The sequence below is a fragment of the Peromyscus leucopus genome, chromosome 13, assembly GCF_004664715.2.
Source record: "Peromyscus leucopus breed LL Stock chromosome 13, UCI_PerLeu_2.1, whole genome shotgun sequence".
Classification (NCBI taxonomy): Eukaryota; Metazoa; Chordata; class Mammalia; order Rodentia; family Cricetidae; genus Peromyscus; species Peromyscus leucopus.
The window spans coordinates 47,710,227-47,736,683 of record NC_051074.1 but is presented as its reverse complement, the minus strand read 5'-3'; the positions used below and the strand labels follow the sequence as shown (position 1 = coordinate 47,736,683).

Below are 26,457 nucleotides of genomic sequence, written 5' to 3'. Positions count from 1 at the left end.
GTGAATCTGAGTATAGGTGTCATGTGGATGGGGGCATTTAAGAAGCAAGGAACTGACCGTGCAAAGCCGTCAGAGCAGAAACAAGGGCATGTGCAAAGTCTAGAGGAGAGACCTACAAGAGTCACCGGGCCTTTACCGCCAAATGGAGGTGGGCTGGGCAGTAAGAGCAGGAAGTAAAATGAGGAGATATAAGGTCTTAAAGGATCAAATGTAAGACTGTTGGCTCTTACTCTGGGTGTAGAGGGGAGCTGCTAGAAACTTTTAAAAAGTCACACGGTATAATATGTAAATGCTTCACATTTATTTATTAATAACAGGGGAATGTCAGGTACCCAGGCAGAAGTCAGAGCACAACTTTGGAGAGTTGTTTTGCTCCACCCACATTTACAGGGTTTCTGAGGATCAAACCCAGGCAGGCAGGCTTCTAAAGCAATTTACCTTTAGGAGTTATCTTGCCAGCGCATGCTTTTATTTTAACATAACCTTCCTAGCTGCTATGTTGAGGACAGAATGTAGGTTCAGGCTGGCTAGTAAATCTGTGTCACATGCAACAGTGGCCTGGAGCCACAGGCTTTCAGAAGAGATGGTCATCTATTCTGAAGAGAGGATTTGATTATGAACTGTTTGAGGATATGGAAGAGTGGTTGAGGTGGTAGAGATGAGACTCGGTGGTAGAGCATTTGCCTAGCATGTGTGAAGCCCTGAAAAACAAAACAACTGCTGAATTAACCCCAGCCATCAACTGTTGGACTCGCTGTTAACTGAGATAGTGAAGGTTACAAGTAGAAAAGATCTTGAGGGAAAGTGTCAGCCAGGAATTTAGCTTAGGATATAACAAAACCGATAGGACTGTTAAACATCCTGGTAGAGGTATTAAAGAAGTGGAATTGAGTCTGGACTTCAGATGAGGGAGCTCACGAATTGAAGTCATAAGATTGAGAGCACTCAGGGAGTGTAGAAAGAAATGGGGAGCGGTTCAAGGGCAGAGTCTTGGGACATACTCCAATATGGATTGGTCAAGATGCGAGGAAGATTAAGAACAGTAGCAGAGGAATGAACCCGGAGAGTGAAGTGTCTTTGTGAGCTATGTAAAGAAAATATTCAAGGAGGGGCAAGTAAGAAACTGTGACAGTTATGACTGATAGGTCAAGACAGACATGGGAACTGGCCGTGGGGTTCCGTACCATGGAGAGCAGTTTCAGCAGAACACTGGGCGTTAAGCTGGTTGAGGATTTAACTCCAGAAAAAGGAACTGGAACAACAAATTCACTATAAAGAATAAGAAAATGGCACTGGAGCTGTAAGGGGAGGTAGACGTCAAGGGCTTTTGATTCTCTTAGAGTTTTTACCTCTAATTCTCATTCATCATCTCCCATCCTCGCTCTGTCTCTCTCTGTCTCTGTCTCCATCTGTCTGTCTGTCTCTCCTTCTTTCTCCCTTCCCCCTTCTCTCTCATAAACTGATTTTAAGACAAAACACATGAATTAACATGGGAAAGTGTAACTGGTAAATAGATCAGGAATAGTCATGAGTACATCAGTGATTTCTGTTTTTAGAAAGTCAAAATCACAGATGACTTAGTCAGCATTTATAACATTTCCTTCTTGTGCTGATTTCCACTATGAATAGTCTCAAGCATCCATCTATACTGCTGGGAAAGAAGTAATGAATGGACCAGATGTTTGAAATGGCTGAGTAGGGCACACCTCCCAGAGAAACTCTAACCATCCATTCATTCTTTCATTCACGAAACAGTGTGTGATATGGGGATGTTAAGTTCAATCCCCAGTGCAAGGGGAAAAATTATCGAACATCTATTATGACCAGTGACTAGTGAGGCAAGTTCAATGAAGCAAACTTTGCTGTGGTGATATTTTGTATGTGCTCTAACAAATAAAGCTTGTCTGAAGATCAGAGGGCAGAGCCAGCCACAGAGTTAGCCACAGAGGCCAGGCAGTGGTGGCTCGGGCCTTTAATCCTAGTTCTTGAGAGTTACCTATCTTTAATCCCAGCACTAGGAAGGTTGAGACAGGAAGTGATATGGCTGGGAGGAGAAAGGAATATAAGGTGGGGGGGGGGACAGGAGTTCGTCGCCCTTTTGGTGAGGACTAGGGCATTCAGTCTGAGGATTTGTGGAGACGGGATCTTCCCCTTTTGGCTGAGGAGCTGGTGAGGTGAGAAGTGGCTGTGGCTTCTCTCCTTTGATCTTTTAGCATTTACCCCAATATCTGACTCTAGGTTTTTATTAAGACCAATTAGGATTCATGCAACACTTTGCCTTCAAAGAGCTCATGGGGCAATAAGAACAAGTGAGTGAATGTGTAATTAGAATGCTTTAATGGATAAAGATGAACATGTATGTGGTAGTTTGAATGAGAATGACTCCTAGAGCTAGCTTGTTCTCTCTCTCTCTCTCTCTCTCTCTCTCTCTCTCTCTCTCTCTCTCTCTCTCTGCCTTGTGGTTGTTGTCTCAACATGTATGTTCTCTGTGGTGGTTTGAATAAGAATAGACCTCGTAGGCTCATATATTTAAATGCTTAGTTATAAGGGAGTGGCACTATTTGAAAAAGAACTAGGAGGTGTGGCCTTGTTGGAGGAAGTGTGTCACTGGGGGTGGGCTTTGAGGTTTAAAAGCCCAAGCCAGGCCCAGTGTCTTTCTTCCTTCTGCCTGCAGATCTGAATGAAGAACTTTCAGCTTCTTCTCTAGTACCATGCCTGCCTGCATGTCACCAGGCTCCCCATCATGATAATAATAGACCAAACCTCTGAAACTGTAAGCAAGTCCCAATTAAACCCTTTGTTTGGTAAGAGTTGCTGTGGTCACGGTGTCTCTTCACAGCAATAGAACAGTGACTGAGACTCTCAGCTACTGCTCCAACACCATGCCTGCCTGCCTGCTGCCATGTTCTTCACCATGATGGTCATGGACTCTACTGGTATCTGAGCCCCAAATTAAATGCTTTCTCTTATAAGTTGCCTTAGTCATGATGTCTCCTAATAGCAATAAAAAGGTAACTAAGGCATTGTACATATAAGAGGCAACAGTGAATTATGTGATTTACTATTCAGTAGTGAAGACTTTTGGGCCATTCATGGTGTTGAGGCTCTTAAAGAAAAATATTTAGGATTTCAATTGTCACATTAAGACTAAAGGAAATCTTACTAAATAAATACCCCTTCCATATTTCACTTCATTTTGATTGTGGAGTAACCAAGAAAATAAACCTAGACTTAAAACAGGCAAGTTGCAAATTCGTTTGACAACATATAGAGTATTTGTTATTATCAGGGAACGGTTCCAGATATTGGCCTTTAGAATTTTAGCAGGGGACTACTCACCATTAAACATAAAATGTAGTAAATTAAAAGTGTGTTTGATGTCACATCCCATTAGAAAGAGAGAGAGAGAGAGAGAGAGAGAGAGAGAGAGAGAGAGAGAGAGAGAGAACAAGGCAAAGGGATTCCAGAAAACTGATGTGAGGGTACATAGGGTGTCAAGTTGCGATTTTAATTTGTATGAGAAAGTAGAACCTCAGACCTGCTCAGTGGAAAGATTTGAAGGATAGAACAGTGTTGCCTCTTTGAAAAACAGACCTTTTGAGTAAACGAACAGCCCAAGACTCCAAAAGCAGGAAGTGAGGGATGGCATACAGGTTTCTTAAGACACTTTGTAACAATCCAGCAAAGAGTGAAGGTTAGTGTGGACCAGACTCACTTGTACTAGTGAGAGTCAGTCTGGAGATAGATTTTTCAGGTACCAATGAGGTGCCCTGCTGGAACAGATATGGGATAAAGAAGGGCTCTATGAATCAGGCCAACATTTTAACTTCACTCATTAAGATGGGAAAGGTTAAAGTTGTCTGACGGAACCAAACCATCTATTTTGGGTGGACTGAATTTGAAGTCTGGTAGTCGTTTGTTCCACCTTACAATGTCACAGCCTTGCTTGTGGCTCTCTAGGGCCTTTGACTACTTACTGTCCTACTGCTCCTGGACAACTGACCACAGGCTGCAGACCCAACAGCACTCTGCCCTGTGCCCAGGCGACACATCTTTAGAGAGCTGAACACCCACACAACATGGAAGTGTGTGTGTGTTACTGAGATGCAGGGAGAGTGGTATAAGCATGCCTTTGACTGAATCTTGGCCTCTCCTTTCCTCCTGTTTCCTGAGATTCTGCTCTCTAAGAAAATAGTACAGATACTTTTGCCTCAGGTCTGCCTTCTGGGAGAGCATGAGCCAAGACAACATCTAAGAGGAAGCTGTTTAAATGAGTCTCAGTTTGGGAGAGTGATTTAGGACCATGAAAATTGGTGTATTGTGAATTAGATACTAGTAGACATTACGGTCAATGGAGCCCATCACGATACTGGTTGAAAACACAAAGGAATGAACAAAAACAGACAGTTTGAAGATTTTGGTCCCGGGGAGAGCAGAGACAATCAGATCTATTCACGGCTGTCACTCCGATTTCTAGAAAAGTGCATGGCACAAAGCTGGTGCTCACCAGAAAAATCTCAGGTTGAATGAAGTACCTCATCGGAGCCTTGGGGTTAGATAGGAAGGAAACCAAGTTGTAAGAAGTAATGAACCTCCATAAGCAGGTTCAAGGAACTTGAACCCTATGAAGGTGAAAAGTAGGTCTAACAGTAGAAGCCAGAGAGGAAATAACAGAAAAAGGAAGCTGTGGTTAGAGAACAGCTCTCCAGCACACTTTCTGCTCGAAGTCTTTTACAGTTGTCTCATGGGACGACCCCCCACCTGGGCCTCTTTGAAGACAACGGCATCTCTGACTGTGTCAAATGATAGCCACGTGGCCTACTTCCATCTCCTTCTGCACCCCCAGTATGGACCCTACCTTCCAATAGAGACTGGATTTGAAAAAAATGCAGGTGAGTTCAAGTCCCAGAAACACCAACTGTGTGTTTGAAAGTTTGGCACTCCTGGTTTATATCTCTGGTGCACAGACTTAAGCTAAAGTGGAGTGAACATTAGAAGGCTGGGTTTCAAACTGAGATTACACCCAAGTATGGGCAAATAACTTGCGTTGAATGAATGGATACGAATGAGCAAAGTTATGTGGGTGAAGAGGCCACCGGATAGAAAGCATGACTTAAGTCCCAATGGTCTGGTTGTCTGATGTGGGTGCAAACAACAAAACAGACCTGCTGTTTGAACGCACTTTAGAATTAGTAAATGTGGGGGAAAAATAAGGTCTAAACGAAGGTCGGTGTGAATGAAAGGGAAAAGAGAACACAAACACAAGTTTAAACGTTTGGCAGGTGTCTTAGTACACTTTCCATTGCTGCCCCAAACCAACTTGGAGCGGAGGGGTTTATTCAGCTTACAACTCCCAGGTCATAGTTCAACTAAGAGAAGGCAGGGTAGGACTTCAAGGCAGGAACTGAAGCAGAGGCCACAGAAGAATGTTGCTTAGTGGCGTGCTCAGGTTCCTTTTTTTTTTTTTTTTTTCTTTTTCGAGACAGGATTTCTCTGTGTAGCTTTGCGCCTTTTCTGGATCTCGCTCTGTAGACCAGGCTGGCCTCGAACTCACAGAGATCTGCCTGCCTCTGCCTCCTGAGTGTTGGGATTAAAGGCGTGCGCCACCACCGCCCGGCTTTCAGGTTCCTTTCTTATGCACTCCAGGGCCACTTGACCAGGGCTGGAACTGTCTACAGTGCCCCCTCCCCCATTCAGGCATTAATCAAGAAAATGCCCCCATAGACTTGCCCGTATGCCAGTCTGATGGAGCCATTTTCTTTTATTTATTTATGTTTTGTTGTTGTTTGTTTTTTGAGACAGGGTTTCTCTGTGTAGCTTTGCGCCTTTCCTGGATCTCGCTCTGTAGACCAGGCTGGCCTCGAACTCACAGAAATCCGCCTGGCTCTGCCTCCCGGAGCCATTTTCTAAGTTGAAGTTCCCTCTTTTCAGATGATCCTAGCTGTGTCAAGTTGACAATACTGATGATGATGATGATGATGATGATGATGATGATGATGATGAGCACAGAGAGTAATATATGACATGGATAGACAATTCTAAGATGTTAGAATCATATGTAAGGCCAGAGCAAGAAAAACAGCAGGATGATAACAAACCCAGTTTTAAAAACGTATCTGACATAAGGACAGTGATCCAAATAAAACTAGTAGGCGCCAACATTTTTATGAATTCAAGACATGTGAAACACTGCTCTTAGTACACTTCACATTTATTTCCTCGTTTCATCACAACAGCATTATGAGGCAGGTGCTATTCTCCTTGTTTTACAGAGGGGGATACTGAGTCACAAGAGTAAGCCATTTGCCCAGGGTCCTTAGCTAAGTTGTTGAGCTAGTACAATGAATGAAATGTTTGTGCTCCTGCTGAAGAAATCCCATCCACCAACATGTCGGTGGAGCTTTTGGAGGTAAATGGGTCACGATAGCGGAGCCTCTAGGAATGTGGTTCCTACTTGGCTTCTCTGTGGTTGTGCGAAAGTGCTGAGCCAAAGCAATTTGGGCAGGGAAGGGTTTATTCCATCTTACAGCTCCCAGCCCATCACCAGCAAGGGGAACTGAGGCAGGAAGCTGGAGGGCGAGGCGGAAGCAGAGACAATGCAGGAATGCTGCATACTGGCTTGCTCTGCATGACTTGCTCAGCTTGCCTTCTTCTACAACCTAAGACCATCTGCCAGGGGTGGCACCAAGCACAGTGGGCTGGCCCTCCCACACCAATCATTAAATAAAAACATGCCCCAAGAACATGCCCACAGACCAGTTTGATGGAGGCAGTTCCTCAAATGAGATTCTCTCTTCCCGGGTATGTCTAGGTTTGTGTTGTTGGTAATAACCAGGAGATATCCTTAAAGATTTATTTAGTGTATCTTTGGCTGCATATATGTATGTATGTGCACCACGTGGTGCCCATGGAGGCTAGAAGAGAGTGAGGAGTAGATGAAGTCCTGAGTGAATGTGTGTTGTTGACATGAGCACCACCATGTCAAGGATACCAAAGCCTCAGACCCATGGGAACAGCAAGGCCTTCCTTCCCTTTGTTCCAAGTATGGATATTCATTGATGAAAGACTGTCCTTTAGCTTAGGCCAGAACATGCATAAAGTACCTACTGCAGCTCCCTCATCCTCATGCCTGCAGCCTCAGACTGCTCCCCTGCTGGCCGCCTCTTTTGTGTTACATATAATAGACGTTTCCCTGCTGGTGGTGGTGCCTCTCCATACAAGTGCAAGGCGTAGCCCATCCCAGCTTTACGTCACTTGTGTCTGCCATTTCTTCATTCCCTGTTGCTCCACACAGGTCAACTCTAAAGCCATGCAGGTTAAGGTAGAAGATGGCAACAGATGCCCTGGAACTGGAGTTACAGGCTGCTGCAGGCTGCCATGTGGGTGCTGGCAATAAACCTGGTTCCTCTGCAAGCGCACTTAATCGCTGGCCCGTCTTTCCACCCAGTCAGTAGTACCCTTAAAAAAGGAACCCGAGAGTTCTCACCGCTTTTTCACATTGTGAGGCTGCAAGGAGAAAATGGCCATTTGCACCCCAGAAAAGAGCTAGGTTCAGAGCCTGGCCATCCTGGTAGTCTGCTCTCAGACTTCCAGATGCCAGAATTGGAAGAAACTTGTTTGTAAACCACTAAATCTAAATGCTTTTACAACAACCCAAATTCACTAAGAGTAGGATTTGAACCCAAAGATGTTATTTAAAAAAAAATAGACTGGAACCACACAGAAATCCAGTTTGTTCAATAAATATTTAATGAGCACTGCTATATTCTAGATATCACGTTGCTAGGGATGGGAAGCAGGCAGTAAAAAGACAGAGGGAATCCTGCCCTGTACACACATTACAAGGAAAATGGACAAATAAACGACAGCTATGAAAAATCAGAAAAGAAAGTGACAGATCACAACTTGATAAGAGTATGCTGGGGGAAGGGGATGGCAAGCGCAACCCCCTGAGGTCAGAGCCTGTCCTAGAAGGGAAAGGGGAAGAGCCTGAGAAATAGAGACTAGTTAACATGACTGGAGAACAGAGAATAAAGGAGGCAGCTGGAGAAGGTGGGAGAAACAAGTCCACATAATGGAGCTTTAGCCGGCGTACACCAAGCAAAATGAAAGCATGGAAGGGCTTTGGGAAGAACAGTGGCCCGACCGGATCTGTGTCCTTACAGTTCATCTGGCAGCAGTGTGGTAAACAGACTGGAGTGAGGCAACAGCAGTTTTGGAGAACGCGGACAGTGGCCACTGCAGGACCGCAGGCAAGACAGAAAGGCAGCTTAGCGGAGAGTGGCGGCAAAGGAATGGATGACGTGGCGACAGAGGTCATACACGCACATCTTCAGGAAGCAGACAATCCAGGCGACCCTAACTCGAATCGGGAGTGTGCTAGGTTCCTAGAGTATCTGAATGGTTGTCCCGACCCTTTACTGAGCTAAGAACGGTGGGAGGGAGGTTAGGAAGGACTGTTGAGTAGAGCTGACATATTCTGGCCATCCATCCATGTGGACCTGCAGCAGAGGCTGCTGCAAAAATGAATTTAGAGTTCCGGGGCAAGGCTTAAATGAGGACTGGAGCTCCGAGAGAGGACGTAGCAGAAGAGGATGAATCCACCGAGGAAAGAGACTATCAGGGGGCTCTCTGAGCTCAGGGCTCAGATGATTCCAGCCCAGGAGAAGCTAGTTGTTGAAGAGTTGGGGTAAGGGGAAAACTGGCAGGAGAAGAGCCAAGACTGTATCTGGAAGATGGCCAACAAGGTCAAATGCTGGGATGGTCTTCTAAAAGGAAGACTGAAAACTAGAGAAACAGGAAGAATGTGACTATGCAGAGCCACTGCAAATGGAGAGGAATAGTGAAGGACAGGCGGAGCGCTGAGAGAGACTGAGGGAGGAAGCTTTTTGACATTATTTATTGGCCACATATACTACTACTGTGTACTATGATGTAAGTGCTGAGGTCAAAGGGCAATTGAGGGGCGTGGGTTCTCTCCTCCTGCCTTGTGGGTTCAGGCAAGTAATCCCAGATTAAGAGGCTGGGTTAGGTGGCAAGGGTCTTTATCCATCTCACCGGTCCCAGGAGAGTATTTTCAAAGAAAGGAAGAGGCATTAGCATGTTTACAGTTCTGGTTAGAACCAAAAGGAAAAACCAAGATACTCTTCAGCGGCAATGTCCCTGGAAAAGCAGGAAGGGGTAGGACACAGAACGGAGACAAGCTCAGTGTTCCAAAATGTCAATAAGGGCCAGAGTCCAGTAGGAAAAAAATTATAGGGAGAAGACTGAGAGGTTCAAAAAAGAGGGGTGGAGAGCTGGTGCTGAGGGGTAACCTCAGAGAGCAGCTGCCCTGGCTGGCTACGGAAGTCACACTCTGTCAAGTTCTAGGGGTGCAAAGGATGGAAGCCGCGCCACCGCGCCGCAGCTGCAAGCCACCGCTGCAGAAATGGCTGAGAAAAGGCAACACAGGATGTTGCCTGAAAAAGAAAAAAAAAAAAAAGGCAGGCAGGTAGGGTGAGAGTCTATCTCGAGTATTAGCAGCAGCATCGGCCAGAGCAGATCACTTCTCCGGCCTCAGAGGGAGGACAACGTCCCCCAGGGCTTTGGCTGTACCCGCAGCGCAGCTGAATCTCACGCGCCACGTGTTCCGTAGCTTTCATCCCTGCAAAGAATCAGCTCGGCCCGCTGCAGACCGTTCTCTGCAGATTCCCCTGGCCGGTGGCCGGTTATCTGCTTGCCCTTCCAGCGCCGCCCGGGCGGCTCCGGGCCCTCGCGGCATGTCAAAGTTCCCGGGCGGTCTGCATCCGCCGCAGGATCAGACCGCGCGGGGGGTTTCCATCAAGTCCCCGCCACCCCGGGAATCCCCCCATCTGGCCACACACAAACCCCGCTTCCTCCAAATTTCCTCGGCCGGCGTTTGAAGCCTCCGCACGCCGCATTGAGGTTTGGACCCCGCTCCTCCAGAGCCGGTCTCAGCCCGCCCACACCTGCCTGCCACCAGCCGTCCCTTCTGCGCGGCTCCCGGAAGAGGCCGAAGGCCTTCGGCAGGTTCCGCCGCCGGCGCGTGGGGGCGGGGCCTGTCGAGCGACTCCGGGCCCGAGCTCGGCTGTTTCCGTGAGTGGCCGCTGCGCACTCGGCACTGGGCGGCGCTGGCTGGCTCCCTGGCTGCGGCTCCTCAGTCGGCGGCGGCTGCTGCTGCCTGTGGCCCGGGCGGCTGGGAGAAGCGGAGTGTTGGTGAGTGACGCGGCGGAGGTGTAGTTTGACGCGGTGTGTTACGTGGGGGAGAGAATAAAACTCCAGCGAGATCCGGGCCGCGAACGAAAGCAGTGACGGAGGAGCTTGTACCACCGGTAAGAGGAGCAGGAGGAGGAGGCAGGAGCCGGAGAGAGCCGGGGGGACGGAGGGGGGCCGGGGAGGCGCCGGACACCCGCGCTCGGGGCCTTCCCCCTCGCAGGAGGGGCCGCGGTAAAGATGGAGCCTCCGCCCGAGCCCCACAACACCGCCGCCGCTCGCAGCGAACAAAGAATAATGGCGGCGGACTGGAGCCAGCGGCGGCCGGGCGGCAGCGACTCTGCCTTGCAGCCAGCGGCGGCGCTCATGGCGGGGGGCGGCCGGGGCGGGGTGCGAGCGGGCGGGCGGGCGGGCGAGCAGCCGGCCGGCCGGCCGCGGCAAGCTGGCGCCCGCGTTCCCGCCGCTGCCGCCGGGCCGGGCCGGGCCGGGCCGGGCCAGGCGCGGAGCCGGAGCCGGAGCGGAGTGCAGCCGCCCCGGGGGAGGCCGCCCGCCCGCCCGCTTGCTTGCTTGCTTGCTCGCCGCCGCCCGCCCGCCCGCTCGCTCGCTCCCTCGTTCGCCCCGGCTGTGCCGGGCTGGCCGCCCGGGCCGCCGCCTGGGTGCCCGTGGGGGGTGGAGGAGGAGGAGGAGGAGGAGGAAGAAGAAGGCGACAGTTGAGGGCAGAGGAGGTGAAGGTGCTGCTCTCTCTCCCTGCCGCCTTCGCGGCGGTGCCGGCTCGGCGCGAGCGGAGGAGCCGCAGCCGCGTCCGACCTGCTTTTCCTCTCCGCTCTTTGTGCAATAAAGTTCGAAACCCAAGGTTTTCTCTGGTGCCGTATTTCATTCTTGCCCCTCTCCCCCTGCTCCCACGCGGTTGGAGAAAATGCTGTTTTCTGCCCTTGGCTGCTCCGAGGAGGGATTTTTGACTATGTCCCTCACATAGGGTTTGAAGATGAAGAATTAAAAAAAAAAAAAAAAGACGACAACTACTCCGTAGTCATGGAAATGCATTCTTTTGGGAAGGAAAGGGGTGCTAAGAAAACATATTTGTAATAACTTTTTACAGAAACTGTTGGGATCTTGTAAAAGGGAAGCTGGGGTTTGAAAACGGTTTCGGTTTTAACTCTTTTCAATAAGATAATAATCACTTGAAGTCAATCATTTTGAAACCCTTCTTAGAAACGAATATTAGCTGAGGTACTTTTTGTTTTATATCATTGGGGGAGGCAGTCTTGCCAAGGTTTTTTGAGTCATCAGATCTCCCCTTAATCTTGCTCACTCACTCACCATGTTTCTCACACACTTCTGTCTAAACTTTAATAGAAGATTGATAGAATTCTCACTCTAAAAATAGTCATTGAAACGGTCCATTATTTATGTATTATGCAGCAGGTAATCCCAGTCTGAGGTTGGTGACAATTTAAGCCAGCGCTGGTTGTGGCGTTCCTTTCCTTCACCTACAATGTTGGCAAACGGGACTGTCAAAAAGTCATCGACACATTAAATATTGAAAGATTTTCAAAGAGCATTGCAATGTGACCTGTTTAAACCTGCCGTATTTTCTCAAAAGTTACAGTTTGATTCTAGTCTCAGTTTGCATCCCCTCTGCCTTCTAAAGGTTTAGCAGAAGATACTTTGGGGCCATCTATTAAAATCTTGTGCACCTAGTGATCATTTCCCAACTTAAAAAGCAAAGCCCCAAATCATTATTTTCGCTGTTTTGAAAGATGCACAGTTTGTTTTTTAAAACAACCAGTTACTTTCCAATTGAATTGTGACTGATACATACAAGGGTTTTGGTTAGGAATAAACATTGATTGACAATAGAATCATTGTGTTTGATTTTCCTGTGTGTCAGTAAGAACTCGGAAACTTTGTTGCATTGCTAGTCTTTAGCACCCAGCAATTTGCCATTGTCAAGAAAATTAAGATGCAATGGAGATAATGTTTCCATAGGATTGAGAAGACAGTTTTATTTCCACCCAGTGAAATTTTATACATGGTGATAATAGTAAAATAGTTTTTCCCAGAGATTTTTTACCAGCCAGTAGAGATGATATATGAAGATGAATTTTTCCCTTCTGAGAATAAATTTTTTTTTCTGATGCGTCCTTTCTTCAGTCGTGATCAAAAGATATTTTAAATTTTATTTATGGAGAATCAAACTGATTCTCAGCAATTGCAAGTAAAACTTGGAACACTTTCTGTCTGCATTAATTTTCAAGCATTCACCTGGAACCTGGCACTAAATTGTAATTCTTTCGGGGCCAGTAAGAATTACAGAAGTGTCTGTTTACCTCCTCTTCCTTCTTTCTGGCTTTTATTTAGTTATGTATTTATTTATGGATGGACCTGTGCATTTAGAAAGCTAATGAATTATTTGAAAGAATTTATCTAGTGGATACTAAATGAACATTTCTTTTGGAATTTGAAACTAGTGTTAATCACTTTTGAACAAAATTGCAAATACTCAAGAGCCCTAAGAAACAGAAACCCAATACATAAATTTCCTTTTCCCACTTTCTGAAACTCATTTATCAGCTCTAAATTAGGAGTTTTCTCTTAGAAAAGTAGCAGTGTCTCTCCTAAGGCATTGGTTTTTGTTGGTTGTGAGTAGTTGTATTTTTTTTTTAGTCTCACCTTCTATACTCTTTTTAAACAGCAGAGAACATGGTTTACTTGTGACAATACTTTGGCTCTGTCACTGAAAAATAGAATGTTAATAATTCCATAAACAGGTAGATAGGTCTGTCACTGAAAAGTAAAATGTTAATAATTCCATAAACAGGTAGATAGGCAGATACAGCCGTATAAAGTTTCCAGTTACACACTCATGTCACTGTCTTTCTTGCTGAGTTACTTCAGCACTGGCTTCTGTATTTTGAATAGTTAGAGCTCAAGTCTGAGCTTAAGAATATAGCAGATAATATCAGAAAGTAGATAATTGCAGCAGTTAGTTCTTGGTGCATGTGTGAACTTGACCATACTGTTGTAACACTTGACTGCAGTCCATGGTGATTTGAATGTTCAACACTTCCCGTGGCAGACAGTGTCATGAAAGAGCATCTATCTGGTTTGGAAACATGACAAGTCGGCTTTGAATCCTAGCATTGCCAGTCTTCACATGCCTGCAACTGGGCATTTTGTGACCAAGGGAAAGTGTCTACTTTCTCTGCCTCAGCTCCCTCATTTGTACAATTAGAAGAATAGCAGGTACTTCTGGTGTTTTTAGAGAAATAGAAAGTACTTTTTTTCCCCTAATGTGGGCCTGCAGCAAATTATAACTGTTCATCTTAGCTTTAATTTCCTACCTCTGAGGCCTTCTTACAGGTGTCTTTATCTCTTCAGACTTACCATGTTTAATACACTAGACCAGGCCGGGCGGTGGTGGCACACGCCTTTAATCCCAGCACTCGGGAGGCAGAGGCAGGCGGATCTTTGTGAGTTTGAGGCCAGCCTGGTCTAGAGAGCGAGATCCAGGAAAGGCGCAAAGCTACACAGAGAAACCCTGTCTCGAAAAAACAAAAACAAAGCAAAAAAAAAAAAAAAAAAAATGCACTAGGCCAGAAAAGTCCCTCAAATCCAGTGAGGAATTTCACTCTCTTGACTCTCAAGGAACTGTTGGGAGCAGTTATTTATCATTAGAAAACAATCAAAGGAAAGAGAACACTCTTGGTGAAGTAAAAAGAAGTCCCTCCCCTCCATTTTTGCATTTTCAGTTTTGTTTTTTTAATTATTCAAATAGTTATAGTAAAAAACAAAGTATAACAAAATATTTGCCTCTATTCTCTTTTTTTTTTTTTTTTTTTTGATTTTTCGAGGCAGGGTTTCTCTGCGTAGCTTTGCGCCTTTCCTGGAGCTCACTTGGTAGCCCAGGCTGGCCTCGAACTCACAGAGATCCGCCTGGCTCTGCCTCCCGAGTGCTGGGATTAAAGGCGTGCGCCACCACCGCCCGGCATTGCCTCTATTCTCTTATCCACTGTTGCCCACATGTCTTCAGAAACACTATTCATATACAAGGAAATATGTATTTGTATCTCCCACTTCATACAAATAATAGCACACAATACAGACTGTCTTAAACTCTGTTATCCCTTACCTGTCTGTCCCTCTGACACTTGTTTCCCAGGCTGATTACTATAGCTTAGCAATTGGTTTGTATAAGCACACAAAGGCCTTTTAAAAAGATCTTTAAATTTTACGTATGTATGTGGATGGTTGATTGTATTGTATGAATGGGTACTGTGCGTGTGCAGAAGCCTGAGATGGTCTGAAGAGAACATTGGGTCAATCCCCTGGAACTGGAGTTACAGGCAGTAGTGAACTATCATGTGGATGTTGGAACCCAACCTGGGTCCTCTTAACCACTCGGGCCATCTCTCCAGCTTGGACCTCTTTTAAACAGCTTTTTTTTTTTTTTTTTTTTTTTTAATTTTTTTTTTTTTAAGATTTATTTATTTATTATGTATACAGCATGTATGACTGCAGGCCAGAAGAGGGCGCCAGATCTCACTACAGATGGTTGTGAGCCACCATGTGGTTGCTGGGAATTGAACTCAGGACCTCTGGAAGAGCAGTCAGTGAGTGCTCTTAGCCTCTGAGCCATCTCTCCAGCCCATTAAACAGCATTTTTTATATGGATGTGCTTAAATCTATTAACCTTCTAGTGAACTGGTTCTAGGACATACATGACCTTTTAAATTATGCCACCAAGCTTGGTAGTAGTGCACGCCCTTAGTCCAGCACCCAGGGGGCAAAGGCAGCTGGATCTCTGAATTCAAGGCCAGCCTGGTCTACAAGTCAAGTAAGTTCTAGCCAGGGCTACCTAGTGAAACTTGGTCTCAAACAAATAAACAGAAACTTATTTAAGCAAGAATCATTTGAGTGAAAAATAATGGGGTAGTTTGTGAAAGGAAGTTGACATTTAAACTGCCTTAGTTTTAGCTGCTTTAGTTAAAAGACTAAGATGACTAGGGACAAGCAAGATGTGTAGGAAGTTAACTCAAAAGGTGAGGTTAGTCTGACTTTAACTTTGCGTCATTACCATCCTGAACTTTCAATTATTTTGACCAAAAAAGTATTAGCAGTTTTCTCTCTCTCTCTCTCTCTCTCTCTCTCTCTCTCTCTCTCTCTCTCTCTCTCTCTCTCCTCTCTCTCTCTCTCTCTCTTTTTTTCCAAAGCTGAGGACCGAACCCAGCTAGGCAAGCGCTCTACCACTGAGCTAAATCCCCAACCCCAGCAATTTTTTTCTATTGATAAAATAAGAGTGTTTCATTTAGTCTAGTGTTTTGTTTTGTTTGGAAGGGATGATGGTTCTTTTCTTTCTATCCATTTTGGTTGTTTGAGAGAGGGTCTTATTGTGTAGTCTAAGACTTTTCTAGAACTCATTATGTACCCCAGGTTGACTTCAGACTTGAAATCATTCAGACTTAGCTTCTTGTAGCCTTTTGGGGTCATAGTACTCTGATGGTTTTTTTGTGTTTTTATTATTATTATTTAGTGTAATTAATCAGTAAGTTTTGTATTTCTTGCTTAAATAGAAATGAATAGCTTGACTCATGTCTGTCTCCTGAGATTCACACTACTATTTTTTTTGAAAGCCCCTAGTCAGTCAGCTGGACTAAGTAAAATGCATTTCAACCCAAGCACAGAACAAATCTCAATAGCTCTTTGTTTCCTTCTTTGCTCTTCAAAGCAGCATTAAGCTGTAGTGCATTTTATGTATACATGTGACTGATTTTCTAAACAGTGCATCCCACTTTTTTCTTCACTTACTAAGTAAAGCTGTCATGGTAGACTTAATTGTAGGTACAAGGTTTTAAATTGAGAATGAAAGTTTTGCGGCCATGCAGGCTATAGTTTTATAAGACTTAACTGTTGCTTGGAGGTTTTCTTAGTATTATAAAATATTAACATGCTATTTTTACCTGCTGCATAATTAAGGTGTGCACAAAGCATTTGTACAGATTTGGTAAGAATGAAGGCAGATGACTTGTGAGTATTTGCAAGCTATCAGTAAAGTAAATGTTTTCTCAGTGTGTTTGAGTTGCTTCCTGGTGTGGAATCAGAGCTCACTGATGTACAACAAGCTGACAGTGTGAAAATAGCTATTTTGTTACATTCTTCCTTCAGTGTAATTGTGTCTTTTCTTTTCTTTTCTTTTCTTTTTGAGACAGGGTTCCTCTGGATAGCCCTGGCTGTCCTGGAACTTGTACTGTAGACCAGGCTGGCCTTGAATTCTGCTTCCCAAATGTTGGGATTAAAGGCATGGCTGGCTTAGAATCATTGTTTTAAACTAAGTATAAACTCATTACATCTATAAATGTGGGTTTTAAAAATAAAACTTTGAATAAGGGCAGCCATTTAGTTTTTTTCCAACATTCAAAATTCAATTCTTCCCTTAATTTGTGCACACTCTTATCTCAAGTTATGGTTTTGTTTGTCTTATGTTCTCTTTTCTTAATTCTTCCAGACAAATCCATTGAAAAATATATTTTATTATATTTTGCCCAGATTTTTGATTATCTATTGGATTACTAAAAAAAAAAAAAAACTAACGTCTTTCATATTCTCTTTCATTTTTAACAGATATATATATATATATATATATAAAGTGGTAACTCCCCTAATACATACTATTTTATTTATTCGCACATTAGACATTCTAGCCATGAAACATTTTCCAGAACTACTAAGTACTTAATTCCTGAGACTGTTTACATAAACCAAACAGTAGTTAGAACTGGACATATAACTCCTTGAGAGCACTTGCCTATCATGAACAAGGTTTTGATCTAAATAACTTGAAGCAAGGTTTGGTAAGGAGGTAATCTAGGAGATTGACAGAATTTTTTTCTGACAGGAGAAAAGATTGATCCTTAGTTGAAGAATAGTAAGTTGAGTGGGAAGATAAAATGGCTAAGTAATGACCTTGATGCAGAAATGAAGGGTGGATCCGAAAGTTAACGATGTCAGCAGTGATGGAAGGTTTCCTTCCCAAACGCTAATGGTCTTCTTTGAAACTAGGACTTGTTCAATCAGTTTGAGTTGTATCCTAATAAGCTGATTATTTGCACGTGAGATTCTGGTTGCAATTACGATATAGATGTAACAAACACTGTTTAATTTAGCCAGGATATAATAAAAACATTTTTGAAAAATTTATCCCCTGCTTGTTTTAGCAATTGACAGGAAGAAACTTGGAGGCATCTTATTTTCATCACTAAGGTGATAATTATTGCTTATTTGGAAGCATTTATATTCTTCTTAGTTGTTTTTTTTTTTTCTTTTTTTTTGTGATTTGTTTGTTTGTTTTGAGACAAAAGTCTCCCTTGTGGCTTGGCTGGCCAGGAACTCACTTTGTGGACCAGGTTGGCCTCAGATCTAGGGATCTACCTACCTCCTATCTACCTGCCTCCTGTGCTGAGTGCTGGGATTAAAGGCATGCCCCACCACCGCCAGCTGTTGTTACTCTTAAAGGGGTGCCATTGTCTTGAATCAGTAGAAGCCTTATAGTTTGCTGCAAATAATAATAGTAATCTGCTGTTATGTGCTGCTGTTTATCAGCCTAATTTGTTCATGGGACATTTGGTGGGATAATCACAAGAAAATGTACTCAAGTAGTTAAGAAAATAATTCCCAGGTATGAAGTGAAGGTTGTTTAGGTGCTGTAAGTACAGTGTCCATATGTGTCTCCTAACCACAAAGAACTTGCAGTACATCCTGGAGGGGTGCTGATGCAAGGACACATGCGTGCTCACTGCTGTCCTGAAGAGCTATGGAGTTTAGAAGAGAAGAAAATTCATGCAGCAAGTCTTGGTGGGCAGGCAGCATTCAAATGGAATATTGAAGAATCTGTAGAAGTAGGCAGCAAAATACACTATGAAATGAGGACAGTGAATTTGATATATGTACACATTGGTGAAGAGAGTGTTAGATTAACCGTAGATTGACATTATAAGGAATCCTGAATATGAAACACAAATTTAAGTTTTTGTAAGAAGCAAGATACACACACACACACACACACACACACACACACACACACACACACACACACACCATACATACATACATACAGCTGGAAAACACAGTGAATTATTTTAATATGTAGATTTCTTGACCTCTAGTGTATTATAAAGGACATCATAGCTTCTCTATCAGCTTTATGAAGTGTTATTGCTATGTATAATTCACCTGTTTGGCAGATACAGTTCAGTGGTTTGTAATGTGACCAAAGTATACATCTGCTACTACAGTCAGCCCTGGAACATACTCATTACTTCAGATAGAAACCATCATCCCCTAAGCTCCCTGCATAGCAGCCCTAGACAACTGCTAATCTGCTTTGTGCTTTATAAATTACCTGTTTTGGACATTTCATATGGATAAACTCATACAATGTATTCTTTTTTTTCATACAATGTATTCTTAATCATGATGAGCTTCTTACCATATTATTTTCAAAGTTTACTCATATAATATGTATCAGTATTAATTTTTGTTACCAAATAATAGTCTATATTATACTCATTATTTACTCATTAGTTCATGGACACTTTTTGACTAAATGATACTAATGTAGACATTTCACTTACCTTGCATCTATCCAGGAAAGTGTTGAACTGAGTGTTAACCCTGTTGTAGCTGTTTGAGGAACTGTCAGGTGGTTTTCTAAAGTCACTGCATGTATTTTACATTCCAGCCAGCAGTGTATGAGGTCCTGGTGTCTCCATGTCCTCATTAACACTTGTTACTCTAGTTTCCCATTGTGTCTGTTCTTGTGGGTGCCAAGAAAGCTATGCCATATGGTTTTAATTTTTATTTCCCTAATGATATCAGACATTTTTTCAAACGTGTTTATTGGTCCTTTATATATCTTTGAGAAGTATCTATTTAGATCCTTTGCCTGTTTTTAAATTGAATTATCATTCTGGGTATAAGTGCCTTACCAGTTACATAATTTACATTTTTCTCTCTCCTATCGATTGTCATTTCACTTTCTTTTTTCTTTTCTTTTCTTTTCTTTTCTTTTCTTTTCTTTTTTTTTTTTTTTTTTTTTTTTTTTTTTTTTTTTTTTTTTTTTTTTTTGAGACAGTGTCTCACTATATAGCTCTGGCTGTCCTGGAACTCACTATGCAGACCATGCTGGCCTCAGACTTACAGATGCCCATCTGCCTCTGCCTCCCAAGTGCTGGGATTAGAGGTGTGTGCCACTACGCCCTGCTCCATCACTTTTTTTTTTAATTACTTTTATGTATTTATATTTTATGCATGAATGCTCTGCATACATGTAGACCTGCACGCCAGAAGAGGGCATCATATTCTATTATAGTTGTGAGCCACCATGTGGTTGCTGGGAATTGAACTCAGGACCTCTGTATGAGCAGCCAGTGCTCTTAACCACTGAGCCATCTCTCCAGCCCCATCCATCACTTTCTTTCTTTCTTTCTTTCTTTCTTTCTTTCTTTCTTTCTTTCTTTCTTTCTTTCTTTCTTTCTTTCTTTCTTTCTTCCTTCCTTCCTTCCTCCCTCCCTCCCTCCCTCCCTCCCTCCCTCTCTCTTTCTTTCTTTCTTTCTTTCTTTCTTTCTTTCTTTCTTTCTTTCTCTCTTTCTCTCTTTCTCTCTTTCTCTCTTTCTCTCTTTCTTTCTTTCTCTCTCTCTTTCTTTCTCTCTTTCTTTCTTTCTCTCTCTCTTTCTTTCTTTCTCTCTTTCTTTCTTTCTCTCTTTCTTTCTTTCTCTCTTTCTTTCTCTCTTTCTTTCTTTCTCTCTTTCTTTCTTTCTCTCTTTCTCTCTTTCTCTCTTTCTCTCTTTCTTTCTTTCTCTCTTTCTCTCTTTCTCTCTTTCTTTCTTTCTCTCTTTCTTTCTTTCTCTCTCTCTCTCTCTCTTTCTTTCTTTCTTTCTTTCTTTCTTTCTTTCTTTCTTTCTTTCTTTCTTTCTTTCTTTCTTTCTTTCTTTCGACAGGGTTTCTCTGTGTAGTTTTGGTGCCTGTCCTAGATCTCTCTGTAGACCAGACTGGCCTTGAACTCACAGAGATCCACCTGCCTCTGCCTCCCAAGTGCTGGGCTTAAAGGTGTGTGCCACTGCTGCCCTCACTTTCTTGATATTATTATTTAAGGTGTGAATAGTTTCATTTTTATTTCTAGTTCATCAGTTCTTTTCTTTTTTGCTTGTGCCTTCGTAATCTTTTTTGTGGGGGAAGGGGTTGTTTATTCGAGACAGGATTTCTCTGTGTAACAGCTCTGGCTATCCTGGAACTCACTTTGTAGACCAGGCTGGCCTCAAACTTACAGAGATTTGCCTGTCTCTGCCTCCAAAGTGCTGGGATTAAAGTTTTCCACCACCACTGCCTAGCTGAATCTTTTTCTTTTCCTTTTTTTTTTTAATGTCACAATTTCCAGATAAGTCTGAAAGCCTAGCAAACAATACCACTGTAGTGAAAAACAATTGAAGTCTAATGTATGTGGAGCTGCATCCTACCTCCTGCTCTTCTCCATTAATCTGTGTCCATAACCTTTTTTGAAGTGACTGATGAAAGAAAATGAAAATGAAGAGCCAAGAAGTGACAGTTTTGAGCATAACATAGTCATTGGCTACTTTGTGAGTGAATTTATGGTGTTAGTGTGGGTGCCATGTATTTACTTATAAATTATTCTATTTGGGAAATTCAGTTTTAAACTTAAACTTTAAACTTAAACATGAGGTGAGTGATAGTGTGTTCATTTTCTTTTAGAAAAACTGAACTGGCCCTTTGGAATGTAAATGATGTACTCACTGTCATAGGAAAGCATTTGTTTTTTGTAGCATTTTCTCTCTGTGAAAAAGTTTTCAAGGCTCTTGTTTTATTAATAACTGCTAAAGTTTGTCTCTAAGAAGTATCAGTTTTAGTTTATAAATTGATCACTTGGAGGAAAAATTCTAGCGTAGGTCATGGAAAAATGAATTAATTTCAGTATGTTTTTAGTTAGATCTGTATCAGTGGAGAGATTACAGTAAGTGCCAGGTCATGTAACCCTTCCCCCCCCCAATTTCTTATATCCCAGTCATCATTTCCAGATAGAAGTGTGTGGTTTTAAACAGTAGTATTTGTTAGAGGGAATATTTATAGGGAGATAGAACATAAGTTTACTTTATACTTGTCTCCTTTGATACAATATTTCATCTTTAAATTGTAAGCTCTTTGAGAAAATGTTCTTGTGTGTTTTAATCCATTGCCTTTCTGGTTTTTTAGCAGAACATCCACTGTGCAGGAAGCACAGAACACCCCCACCCCACTTCCACCCTCACACAACCCTGGCAGGGTTTCTCTGTGGAGCCCTGACTGCCCTGGAACTAACTCAGATCTACCTGCTTCTGCTCTCGCGCGCGCGCGCGCGCGCGCGCGCGCGCACACACACACACACACACACACACACACACTCACACTCACACTCACACTCACATTCACACTCACATTCACACACTCAAGTGCTGAGATTAAAGGTGTGTACCACCAGGCCTGGTTTAATTGCAGATTTTTTTTTTAACCTAAAGAGGAAATTTATTTTTTGTGGCATAAAAAAATGTTTTGTACTTTGAGTTTTCATTAATTCTGATGGTTTACATAGTGTTATCTTCCTCTGAAACCTAAGAATGATATTGAAATTGTGTTAATCAAAATGACTTTTTGAGAAATCAGTATCATGATAATAAAAAATATATGTCTACCTGGAAGGTTAGACTTGAAGTTGATTACTTCAAGACTAAAGATAAAAATACTGAACCATGTCTTCTATCAAAACCATACATAAAGAGAAATATTCTGTATAATACTTTAATGGTGAATGCATGTCATTATATATTTGTCCAGATTCACAGTGTGTTACACCAGTAATAAACCCTAATGTAAAAAAATAAGTAAATAAAATAAAAACGTGTACCCTTGTCTGCATGCCGTTTGTCAGCTTTTTAGAATATCCATGTCTGTTTTAAATATAGTCTGCTAGATCCTTGGGTTTTGTTTTGTTTTGTTTTCACTTGCTGACTGACTGGTGGGCAACACATAATTAAAATGATTGTCGCATATTTTGTTAGACTGTAGAGTTTCAATGTTTACCATACATACAGTTTTCCACTTTTATAATATTGATGGCTGTGAGGATAGCCCTGCAACCTATAAATTCCTTACAGACCTCTCAGCATCTGTAGTTGTCTGTGAGGTCAGAGCTAAAGCCAGAATGTGTGTCTTCTGACCCCTGCCCTAGCATGCAGTCTCACCTCGGGGAGCTGAGCTTTCACTGTTCCGTATCTGACATGTCAACATTTCACCAAGAGTAGCATTTCAAGACTTAGTTCAAAATAACTAAGATGCTGTTTAAACTATGTTAAAATACGTGGACATTCAGTGTCCATTGAATGTAGTGATCTCACATAGTCACTTAGGTTTTGCTAACCACGTCAAATAGAATACTAAATATTTAACTTCAGGTCATAACTTTGGGATCCTTACAGTTTGGGAATTGGACTAGTTTATAAAGCAGAACTTAAAATTTAAAGACAGTTTCACTCTCCTTCAATGTGAAAACTACTTTTGTAAAAGTAACTGCTTTTTGAAGGTGTATAGTCTTTTTTAAGAAACAAGCTTCCAGGTCCATTTGTAGCACTTTACATGTAGACATTGCCTAGTGTCAGCTTTTTGAAAAGGCTCAGTGTAAAAAGCTGTATGAGGTGAGTGTTTGCAAAGAAAGTTCACTGGGAAGAGGCGGGCTAAACACGTGGCCATGTGAGGCCCTTGGGTAAAGGTGCTTGCTGCCAGGCCCGGTGACCTGAGCTCGGTCTCAGGAACCTACTAGCAGGAGGTGAGAACCCCCCAGCCTGCTCCCTGGCTGCCCTACTTGTGCATGCGCATGGTAAATAAATGTTTGGTTTTTAAAGGCACTAATACCGTCGTTAAAGACATGACCGTTTCAAATGCTGCGCAGTCGCAGTTGCTTGCCAGGCAACACTGTCTCCTGGTGACCAGATAGCAGAAAGCTTGTTCTCAGAGCCCTGTGGAGTCTCACCTGAAAGAAAACAAGGCAAGTGAATGTTGCCTGTAGTTGAAAAAGAAGATAAGAAACTTGGATTTCTCAGCTTTCTTGTTGAAAAGAACTGTATACTTGATACTCACAAATGACTGCCATAAGTCACACAATGTTCACACAAATCACATAACACTTTCCCAATTCACTCTTGCTGAATGCTTGCTTTGAGAACTGCCTTTTCTTAAGCTATACTACATGTTCAACCTTTTAAAACTGGCTTTCCAATAGCATGGTAATTACAAAACTGCAGTAAACCATAAAATACTGAAATTAAAATTTCTCTGAGTTAAGCAAATAAATCGTACTTTATTAAGTAATATTGCAGTGTGTTGCTATTTGCTGTCTCCATTTGGAGTGGTGGTTAGGTTATACTGGTATTTACTGTTGGTACAGATTGTCTATGAAAGTATGAAAACTAAAGCCTTTCTAGAATTTATTCAAGTATTTATTTATTTATAAGGTGTGTGTGTGTGTGTGTGTGTGTATGACTGAGAGAGAGAGCACGAGCGCGGGAGCGGGAGCGCATACACCACACATTTTTGGGTACCTGCAGCATCAATCAGAGTGTGTCTCATTTCCTAGAACAAGAGTGACAAGCTATTGTAAACCACCTGGTGTCCTGGGACCTAACTGATCGGGGAAGAGTAAGCAAACACTTTTAACTGTTGAACTCTCTCTCCAGCCCCTAGAATTAATTTAAGTCATTACAGTACAATCACCTTCATGTTACATGCAACTTTTCTTATCTTCTTTTATCTAGAGAAGAGACTTAAGTATAGATTTATTCTCTGTTTGAACTGAGTTTAGAACAGAATTTAATCAACTTGGTGTAGATAGCTATTTATTTTAGTTGATTTCATTGCCTGTCTTGATTCATTCTTTTAAAATCAATACACTTTGATTTTTTTTTTTAAGAATATAAACAGTCTGACCAAATCTTGGGTTTAGACAGTTGGGGTTAATAAGTATTGAGTTGGGTATGTGTCTAAAATGGTATGCATATGATGACTGAATATGACTTTCTTACCTGGTTTCAATGAAGGGATGCTGTATTTACCACCAAGAGACTATTATTAGTCTCAGAAAATTGGAACATTGCTCTGTTTGGAGTGTTGATTACATACATCTCAATTCTGATAGACTAGACATACCAAAACAGCCAAATGGCAAATGTGAATTCAAGGCAACAACCAGAAAGAAGCAGAAAGCAGGGGCGAAGGTGGAGGAGTCCAGGCAGTGCCACGTGGTTATCGGCTGTGAAATAACTTGTGCCACACAGAAGCTGAGCTTTCCCACTCTCCAGTAACATTTCAGCAAGAAGCACGTAGCAGAGGGGGAAGGATGCATTGACAAGACTTTCAGACTCTTCAGGAAACTGAAACCAAGTACAAAAGAACCAGAAATGATTGTATCCCATGTAAGAGTGGGTGTACCTCTGCAGGACGTTTGTAATGTATTTATGACAACAGAGTTGTAAGGTTTATTTTAAAGATTTATCTTTAAGGGTTGTGTGTGTGTGTGTGTGTGTGTGTGTGTGTGTGTGTAGATATGTACATGTAAGTGTAGGTCCATACTGAGGCCAGAGGTGTCAGATCCTAGAGTGGAATTAGAGCTGCTGGTCATGTGACTGCCAGGAAACAAGCACAGCCCCTCTGAATGAGCAGCACACACTCTTAACTGCTGAGTCATCTCTTAACACTAGTCAGCTTTTAAATTATGTGCCCAAATATGCCTATTGCCAGAGTTGCCCTGGAAACCTCCGAGTTCTGTTTATGTGGTTTCCTTAAATCCCTGGAGTTTAAATAGTTGAAGATGAGTTGTGAGCTTGTTCTTGTGCTGGGGAACCTGTTTCTCATTTCTAGTTGAGGTCATTTCCATTTTAACAAACAGCATGCGGTCCATTAGTTAGAAATGCATTTCTTTGAACTCTTATCTCGCATCTTTAAAATAATTAAATTTGTGAGTTTAGGGGCTTAAATAGCCAGGTTATGAGAAGGATGAATCTGTTCTTTTTTTAAAAAGATTTATTTTAAATATGTGTCTGCGTGTGTGAGACTAGGCATGTTTGTGCAGGTACTAGCAGAAGCCAGGAGACAGCCTCAGATCCCCTGGAGTTGGAGTTAGAGGTTTTTGTGAGCTGCCTGATGTGGGTGCTGGGAACCAAACTTGGGGCTCTCCAAGAGCCGCCAGTGTGTACTCTGAACTGCTCAACCATCTCCAGCCCCTGAAGATGGATTTACTTTTCAAAAACTTGTGGACTATTGAGGATCTTACGGACTGAGGTTCTTAGGAAAGGAATAAAAATCAGGAAGAAGAAGTGAAGGTTCACAACCTTCTTTTCATTTAGTGATTGTCAAAGTGGCAGCTTGGCTAGCTTTGATGAGCTTTAATTTGCAGTTTGATGACAATTTGTGTTAACTTGATGTAGACAGATAGGGAGGTAGTGCTGCCAGATTTATTTCTGATTCAGCACACTTCTGTGTGGGTGCTGCTTAGGGAATTTAAGGCTACCTTGTTAGGACAGATCCAGTGGTCAGCCTTCATGACACTGACCAGTGTGCCACACACTATCACCTCTATTTTTACTAGTCTGATTTCCCTGCACACTCCTACCCTCTGACGTGGTAGACATCTTGTTTGCCTGCTCTTTTGCTCTGCTCCTGCCCAGCAGAATGTAAGCACAATAAGGAAAAGTTGTCTAAAGTTTCATTCTGTTCTGTTTTCTCTTAGTAGCTTCAACAATGGCCAGCATGTTTAGATATAGTGTTTTCATATATGCATAATGTGTATCATGTAAATTGATAAAATTTAAGACTATTATTAGCAAAGTATATTAGTAAAGGGAATGATTTTGTTGTGAATTAGCCCATTGCACTTTAAAAATTCCAAGTCCAGTAACTTTGAGAGTTATGATTTTAAAATCATTACTGTGTTTGTTATGGAGTGGTAGGGATGGCATTTGAAGAATGGCTTTGTGGAGTCCGTTTTGTTTGTTTGTTTGTTGTTGTTTCTCCCTTGAGGCTTCCAGGGATCAAATGCAGGTTGTCAGGCTTGCATGGCAAGCACCTTTACCTGCTTTGCCTTCGCCCCAGAGGCTAATTTCTATGTTCTTACTTGTTCAAGATCCCACAAATTGTTTCTGATAGGTTAAT

General features: G+C 42.6%; 1 protein-coding gene across 11 annotated transcripts in view; it reads left to right on the top strand.

Annotated features, from left to right (window-relative positions):
- Positions 1-10,129: 10,129 nt before the first annotated feature.
- Positions 10,130-26,457, top strand: part of Creb1 (cAMP responsive element binding protein 1) — a 67,059-nt gene continuing 50,731 nt past the window's right edge. For 6 of the 11 annotated variants that reach the window (XR_003736346.2, XM_028886690.2, XM_037210338.1 and 3 more), the window contains exon 1: positions 10,248-10,331. The gene's annotated coding sequence lies outside the window, so the exon portion shown is untranslated. Of the gene's footprint in view, positions 10,332-26,457 lie in introns of all 11 variants that reach the window. The other 5 variants (XM_028886692.2, XM_028886691.2, XM_028886689.2 and 2 more) reach the window with 4 other exon arrangements.